The 8,909-nt window shown below is 41.5% G+C and overlaps 1 long non-coding RNA gene across 2 annotated transcripts; it reads right to left on the bottom strand.

Moving 5' to 3' along the window:
• Positions 1-1,755: 1,755 nt before the first annotated feature.
• Positions 1,756-8,883, bottom strand: LOC147013718 (uncharacterized). Of its 2 annotated transcripts, none has more exons than XR_015050488.1 (4): positions 8,627-8,883; positions 8,300-8,483; positions 7,855-8,024; positions 1,756-7,740 (listed from the first exon to the last, which is right to left on the bottom strand). It is a non-coding gene; the product is annotated as an uncharacterized LOC147013718 (long non-coding RNA). The 2 variants fall into 2 exon arrangements; XR_015050487.1 differs by having other exon boundaries at positions 1,756-7,333.
• Between the last annotated feature and the right edge of the window lie 26 nt (positions 8,884-8,909).

Genomic DNA, 8,909 nt, shown 5'->3' with positions numbered 1-8,909 from the left:
AAGCAAATCAAGGTTTGTGGGTTATATACAGTACGTACTGCAGTCGGTAATCACACCGACTCCAATCTGCCGATTCCTGAGAAACTACAGATGTGTATATATATATATTGTTACGAATCTACGCCCGCCCGGTGTGCGAACGACTGCTTTAGCCAATGGCAGCCGCACGCCCACCGCATGAGCAATTCAGTCGTGACTTCCCGGAACAACGCCGAGAACTAGTCACGGGTCTGTCTTCAACGCACACCGTGGCCCAGTCCGTATTCTACCCGCGCGCAACAGGGTCAAATCGCCGGATATCGATATACCTAAGTATTCGCGCGGGTAACCTACCGAGGGACCGTACCTCGGCGAAGGCCTGTTTGGACATGAACCGCTTAAGCGGTTCGTTCCGTTCTGGGATAACCAAGCGGGTATTATCGCCAGACCCGATTCTATTTATCGGTATTCAAAAACCAACTAGTATTCCGAAAAACAATATGGCACGTCAATGGGAGAAAAATGACACGACGAACGGGGTACATTTAAACAAGCACATTTATTTTACACGTATACAAACAATGCAGGTATTATACAAGCACGTATACACAAGCAAGGAATTCAAAAACACGCATGTAGTTGCTTTACGAAGACTGCGGGAAGGGACAAAGACACGAGCAAGGCGAAAACACTACAACCGACTATTGTTTATCATTAATGTACACTGAAGCAGGTTTTACTTATTGGACTCGGTGCCACAACATGCATTCAAAGAAAAACCCCAGGAAAAAGACCACCCTCATATTCAAGGGAGTCAAACTCCAGAGAGAGAGAGCGAGAGAGAGAGAGAGAGCGAGAGAGAGAGCGAGAGAGAAAGCGAGAGAGAGAGAGAGAGAGAGAGAGAGAGAGAGAGAAAGCGAGAGAAAGCGAGAGAAAGCGAGAGAAAGCGAGAGAAAGCGAGAGAAAGCGAGAGAAAGCGAGAGAGAGAGAGAGAGAGAGAGAGAGAGAGAGAGAGAGAGAGAGAGAGAGAGAGAGAGAGAGAGAGAATGCTCCGTGCGTGATTTTTATTACCCACGCTCCGCCCCTCCGCACTCGCCCCGCCCTCCTTCCAGAACATGCGGGAAACTTCTTGAAGGAAGCGTTTTCCCACCAAATTAGGGATGAGCACCACCGCGGTAGTTCTCTTTGTCCCTTGCAGGGTGATTGTGTAAAGCGGTTGGTCCAAAATAACAATGGTAAAGAATAACGGCTAACTCAAAGATCACAGCCCTGCCCACACGGATAAATCCCATTAAACAACGGTGGGGAAATCCAACTGAACACTGATTTATCGGCATAACTAACTAAGGACCTTTATGGTGTTCTGCGAATTTCCACAGCCGTAACAAAAAAAAAAATATATATATATATATATATATATATATATATATATATATATTTACTTATCTCCAGACTTGTCTGGGCAGTGTTTATGTCTGGATGGGAGTTTGTCTTTGGATGTGTACAGATGATGTTTGTCTCCGGGCGGTGCTTAAAGTATGACCGGTAAAAAATGGATTTCAGACATTATTTTGTTTCCATCTTCACTGTTATTCTATGCAGAAGCATTTTGATGAGTCAGTGTGAATCGTAATTGACGCGCCACCACACGTCTGCCTTCCCTTTCCCCACCCCTTCTCAGTCCCCCTCCCCATCTCTCCCTCCTCTCTGTTCTTTTCTCCTCCACCTCATCACCCCCCCCCCTTTTCTCTCCCTACCCCCTTTCGTATCCCCGTCACTGAAGCGATGAGTGGTATTTGCTCGTATAAAATATGAATAAACGTTTGGTGGTACAAAATTTGAAAATAGCAGAAAAAAGAACGGACATTGTCAAAGCTTTTCGTCTTGCAGCTCGTCAGGACACATGTCAGAATACTGGATATGCAGACACAAAATAAAAAATGTATTTGTTCAGACAGTTGGGGATTGCCTCTTTGGACTGTTACCGACACGAACATACACATCATGGCCTTGAGGCACCGAGGGAACCCATGACCTCCCATTTTTCGATGGATCCAGGTCAGAACAGATGTAGTGTTTGCACATACTCTTTGTCTACAAAGAACAGGAGCCTATGTGTGTATAAATGTGGCTTCAACAACACATAAATGTGCTTCAGTACGTGCACGTGCCACAATATGGAACCGTTCAGCGTGATATTCCTGGGCACATTCGGGATTGTTCAGGAGGTGCTGACCAATGGCAGACTCACTTTGAGCCAGTATTCTTGTTGGGTTCTTACATGTACGGGATGGTTGTGTACGACCAGTCTCCAAGTTGTTTCGGATTGCCAATGGAACGCGCTGCTTGATCCGATCCTCCAGTCCGAGTGATGTGCGACCTTCGTACCTGGCATCACATCGGCACTGAAATTCATAAATAACATTGTTCAGTTTTATGGCAGGGAGCACATCTTTGTGGAATGAGGGGAGCAGTTTGTGGGTGGTAAAAATCACTCTCGTTGCAACAGAGTGGTAACATTGTGAAACGGACTGTTTCACCTGTTGTTCAAACCTTTGAGAGATTTTACCTCTTCATGGCAGCTTAAGATAAACCGGATACTTCTCTGGTCCAAATACAGTGTCCTCAGACCGGTTGGCAGCTGTGCGCTGTATGAACCCACAGCTGAGTCGCTCAGGGTAGCCATTGTCACGGAGAATTTCAGCAGCAAGTCAACGGGATGAACAGACGGCCCACACTCTATTAACAAGGGTATTCATAAAGACAATCTTGCAGCGTGTTGAGTTAAAAGGAGTCCCATCGTGTGTACTGCCCAATTAAAGTAGCCTTGCGGTAGATTGGCATCAAGAATCCATCCTCTGTCTTCTCGACTAACACATCCAGAAAGGGAAGTACATTTGACTGCTCGGTCTCAAAAGTAAACTGTAATGCAGCATGGAGAGCATTGAGACGTACGACGAAGTCAGTGCAGGCGGTAGGAGAATTGAAGATTGCAAACGTGTCGTCCACATATCGGTGGTATACCGTGGGTTTGAGGTTCACGTTCAATTCATGGAAAACACGCTTCTCATGAAAGCCGACGAAAAAGTTAGTATAAAATAAAGAATAGTAATAATAAAGAATCGCAATATAATAATGAATAAATATTGTTGTCATCCTGGACAATTAATAAATTGTAGAAATAATAAATAATAAATAAAGAAATATATAAAGTACTAAAAAAATATTTTAATGGCATGAACAAACTTTGGTACATCACTGGTGATGAAGGTTGTGTTCAAGTTTCATCAAAATTATGTTTGTAGTTTCAGAGAAGAAAGCAAATACCTATTCCGGTGGGGGGGGGAGGGGGGAGGCAACCCCCCTGTAAACCCCTTCGACCCTGCTTTTTCTAATGCCATGAACAAACTTTGGTACATTACGGGTGATGAAGGTTGTGGTTAAGTTTAATCAAAATTATGTGTGTAGTTTTGGAGAAGAGAACAAATACCTGTTTTTTTGGGGGGGGGGGGTCAAAACCCACCCTGTAGATCCATTAATGAGCGAGCGCAGATTTTGATGAGGTCAATATACCTTCGTTAGGCATCAGATATGAAGTTTGTGGCCAAGTTTCATCAAAATCATGTGTTTGGTTCAAACGATAATGTCTGAAGTGTTTACGGACTGACTGACCCACTCACTCATGGACACTGCTCAATCGCATAAGCTCATCGGACGAAAGTATAATAATGATAATGAAAATTATTTTCACAAAATTATTAATTTGTCTTCTCCATATTCTCACAATAAAACTTAAAAAAAATTTGATGATAAAAGCTCAAATGGTAAAAAAAAAAGTTACAGGATAGACAAACAGACACACACAAGTGATTGCAAAACCTCGTCTTCCACTGCACGGTGGACGGGGTAATAATAATAATAATAATAATAATAAAAATAAAATCGTAGTTGTGCTCAGATTGACACAGGTAAACATGATGATCCGATCAGTATGAGCAGAGTGTGAACGTAGTCGTGCTTTCTATTATACAATGAACCCATTCTTTATAACTCGACTGCTTCAGTCTGCGTTCGCGAAACCTGAACTCCTTTCATACCATAAAACCTGAGATTCTCCGAGTAAAGTCCACAGTCCATACAACGACGCATTTACCATTTATTTAAAAAGTGATGTTGGAAAAGTTACATGAATTTCAAACTTTTTATAAACTCCCTGGAATTACAACATCCCGCATGTTCCAGACAAAAAACGAAATCTCGAATTTACTGCACATGATGAACACTCGATACATACAAACCATGAAGTTCCATCTTCATATTTAGCATGTGCTCATTCCTTGCGCAACACTTTTTATAAGGGGCCATGTATGCATTAAATACAGAAGTACGATCTGTGTCAGAGTGGTGACCAATCCAGGATTTTAAACCAAGCCAAGAAACTGCTTCTGCCGAACTGACGCTCTGTATCGAGCATGGTATATGATTTTATTAGTTGCGAAATTGAAGATTCATTTCCTGAGAATGTTTGTTTGTTTGTCTGTCAGTTGCCGACAGGTCACAATTCCAAACAGACCTTCATGAAACTTAACCAACCAAACTTCATAGAACACAATACCCCACGCAGTGTTTAAGTTTATCCTTAAATATTAATAAAATAATGATTTTAAAGATCGTTAAAAAAAAAAATCCAGAAGTATAGCGTCTAATCCACCATCAAACCCCGTAGAACATGTCCAAGTAGTGTAAAACTGGAGTATTATGAAGGTGATTTGTGTTCTCGTGTTCAAGTACATAATTTAATGTGAATAGTGGTTGAAAGAGGTTTAAAGGCGTATAAAAGAATTTATTCCGGGTTTTAGTGTCGTTTTCTCCAATGTCTATTACATCACCCTCTCTAACATGTTACATTAGTTATCTGTGCCTGTTGTTTGTGTCCTTTATGACGTCCTTAAAAACGGTAAGTTTCCTGTTTAGAATGAATTTCAATTTTGTTTGACTGACAGAGAGGCAGACAGAGTAAAAATATCTCACTCCTTTCTGTGCATGCACGATCTGGCCCAATTCAGAACCAAACTACTGTTAAAACTACAGACTTGTCTTCCTATTCATGTTCAAATTCATGTTCGAAATATAACATTCAATTTAAATAAGTTGATCCTCGATCATAAACATAAAATGGACAGAAGGACGGACATGAACCAATTGGTTTATCCCGCTTTTTGCTTCGCGTGCATGGGCTAACTAATAGAGCTAATCAAAAGCTGGAAGTGTATTGTTTTGTGGTCAATAGGTCAAAGGTCAATATCACATAACATCTTTTTTTTTTTAAATCTGACCAGCTTGAAATTTGAACTGGTTTTGTTTATTGGGTCGCTGAATTAGTTCACCAATCAAAAACTGGAAGCCTATTGTTTTGAGGTCAAAGGTCACATAAAACTGTACATTTTTGTCCGATTGACTTGAAATTTGAACAGCGTTTGCATATTGGGTCACTGAATTGATTCACCAAAAATCAGGATGATTGATTTAGCCGTTTTGAAGTGTCAACGGTTTCCATAACAACAATTACACCCCCTTTATAATAAAATGGAACTTTTTGTGATTTTATTATTGCCATATCTCAGAAAGTTTTCAAGACATCACATTGAAACTTGTACAGATTATTTGTAGTGTGTGTGAAATATGGTCAAAAGTAATCAAAGGTCAAGGCTATCCGAAACATATAAAACGCCTATTATGCGGCCGTTTAAAAAATGTATGTCAAATTTGTTATGTACAGTACATGTACTGGGTGTTCCAAAAAGACCTGGACAACTTTGGTTATTCATATATTTAGTACAACAAATGATACAATGATACCCTTTGGTTTATATGATACAGAAACTCGTAAAGTTTTCTTTATTTCGTGGTCTGGTGGTTTAATGTAAAAAAAAAAAAAAAGCAATTCTACAGGAGAAAGCTCAGTGCGTCGAATGGTTCATCGAGACGAGATCCGACATGCAAGTTCAGCGTAATTTCCGTACAAGGTATGGAAGGAATCCGCCATCGTGGACTAGTATCAGAGATTGGTACAAGAGGTTGAAGGAGACTGGAATTTGTCAGAAACAGAAAAGTACTGGTCGGCCAAACTCAAGTGCAGCAGACATTGAACGAGTGCGTGAATCATTTCAACAAAGTCCCAGATAATCAGTTGGATGCGCATACAGAGAACTGGGACTACCAGCCACCTCTGTACACAGGATTTTGTAGAAAAGACTGAAACTTCATGCCTATAAGGTGCAGATTCTGCAGGAACTCAATCCAAATGATGGACTCAAACGCAAGGCATTTGCTTTGGAAATGCTCAGTCGCGTAGAGGATGAAGAAGGTTACCTAAAAAAAGGTCATGTTCACAAACAAAGCTTGCTTTCATGTATTGGAGAAGTTCAACTGGCACAATGTGAGGATCTGGGGCTCTGAAAACCCCCATATAGTCATTGAAAACATATGTGACAGTCCAAAGGTCAATGTGTGGTGTGACCTTCTCCATGACCACTTGGTGGGTCCGTTTTTCTTTGTGGAGGACACCGTGACCTCAACATGTTGGAAGGATTCACCTTGTGAATCGGTCATGAGTGTTATTTCTTGAAAACACTCTCGGAGGAAAATCAAGTCAGGATATAAACAAAATGTTTTTGAGGACTAATCATACAACTAATTTAGGGGCTCCAATTATTATTACCAACTTTTTTGTGGGGGTCGACCAGGGAAAGTTTTTGGTCGAAGTCTTTCACGAACCAACAGGCCAGGGCTGACGTTTGAGAGAAGAAAACAGGTCATCAGGCCTAACGTCCTTCCGAGGTACGGCACACACATCGATGAATCACCCTGCTCGTGAAATACCAGAATGACAATTTGTAGCCAGGTCAGGATTCGAACCCAGGCTCAACAACTAAAGGTGGCTTACAGAGGAGAATGCATACCTCTCAGCCATGCTGCCAGCCCTTTTAAGCACTAGCACACACCCTTGGAAACACGTGAAAGAGAAAAGTGTCAAAACTCGTCGGCGTACCTTTGATGAGCTGGACCACTCCCTCCTTTAAAACAACTTTTAACTCAAACTTTGTTCTTATGGAACATGTGATGAACCTCCCTTATTGTCCCTCCCTCTCCCTTACCAATTGTGCACATATTACATATATGGTCACTTATAACAGTAGTTTATATCAAGTCACCACATCTGCACTCCATCCTGTTGTACCTGTGCAGCAGAGCACGAATTCCAATGGTAATCACGGTAATCAGGGTAATGAGATCTCACAAGTTCACGCAGAGGATGAAGTTCTCGAGAAGGTGTAATTGTTCGAGACTTTACCTGTTGAAAAGTTGAATGCATTTCAGGTGATAAAATGTCGGAAAATAAAAGTTCCAGGAATCAAAATTCCTGTCTGAGCCATAGGACCTGATGAGCCAGTTTACCTTTCCTTACAGGTGAGCGTTTATGAAGATGAACAAGTTCATTTATACAAGACCTAAACAGGTTAAACGACATTACAATAACTATAGTCTTGTAACAGATCAACAGGTGAGGATAATGAAACTGAAATGTGGAGCAATTACGATGGCTCTGAGTTTCAAGAATAAGAAAATTTACTTATTGTTAAAAAACAAGGTCGAGGATCATGGAACGAGCTGACGAGTGGGGCAATAGTTGGGCACAAAAAGCAAGGGATTGAATGAACAGTAAAGGAGGAGGAAGAGGATGCGAGGGAACACGGGAACCTGCAAGTAAGAGGGTAATTGTGTCAGGTAGGGTTAATGGGGGTATAAATGATCATGGGTACTAGTTATAGGGATGAGGGGGGCGGTGATGTGAGATGGGCGTGTATAACCTACCTGAAGCCCTGGAGTGAAGAGTGGGATTGAAGAACCTCAAGAAGGTGGCTCCACAAACAGGAGAAAGGAGGAACAAAAAGGTGTGCAACAAGCCTGGATTTGGTCGTTCAAGAAGATGATGTTTCTCCATTAACAACTTCATCAGCAGGATAAAAGCAGCCATTTTCAACCTGGTTGGGGGCATGGGGGGCATGTGGGGGGCACATTTAAAGCAAAGGACACAATCAAGGCAAGGGTGCTGAAAAGTTAAAAACCTCGAGTTACTAGGATAAAAAAAAAATAGAAGTAAAGAGAGAAACAGTAAATGGAAATGGAAAACAAGTAAATCAAGAAGAGAAGGAGAAGACAAGGTCAGGTAATCAACCTGTTCACAGTGAGAGGGGAGAAATCAAGTGTTGTGTCCAAAAATAATTCCCATCCAGGTGAGGATCGAAGGAAGACACACCTGTGCAACAACAACACCACAAAGAGAATCCCACAAATACTTTAAAGGATGTTTTTCTCCGGTAGATGAGGACGTGATGGACAACACACCCCGGAACGGCACCTGCAGCTTCCAAAGAGGAAATTGCGGGAAAATAAGGTGTGACGTCATTTTGTGAACGGAATTCTTCGGCCATCAGAGGACCCTGAACGACATGAGAAAACACCATTTGTTACAAAAAAATTTTTTATGGCTTTTTATTTGGGGTTTTAAACCTTGGATCAATGACGTTAAAAACAAAACACAAAAAAAAAAAACACAATGACGTTGAATATGAAGATGACTCACTTTTTAACTATGACGTCATGATGTAGAAAATAAAAGGGAGCCAAGGTTGTGAGAATTGAGACGCCGATAATAATTAATCTGACGATAACTGATCGATTTCATTATTATAGGTTCCATTCGATGGATTTAATCCCAGGAATAAGTAGAAGGGCCCTCGGTGGAGCACGTAGCTCCGCCAAGGTGAACAGTTTAACCTTTTGTTTCTCACCGATTGGGCGGGATCTGAATTCGCACCTGAAACAAAATCTAACCAGTTCTTCCTCGTCACACCCCCAACCTGTGC

Source organism: Eptatretus burgeri, chromosome 13, assembly GCF_056783735.1.
Source record: "Eptatretus burgeri isolate ZD-2024b chromosome 13, Ebu_testis_v1, whole genome shotgun sequence".
In the NCBI taxonomy this organism is placed as follows: Eukaryota; Metazoa; Chordata; class Myxini; order Myxiniformes; family Myxinidae; genus Eptatretus; species Eptatretus burgeri.
The sequence above is the reverse complement of the archived record's forward strand: the minus strand, read 5'-3'. Positions and strand labels throughout refer to the sequence as shown.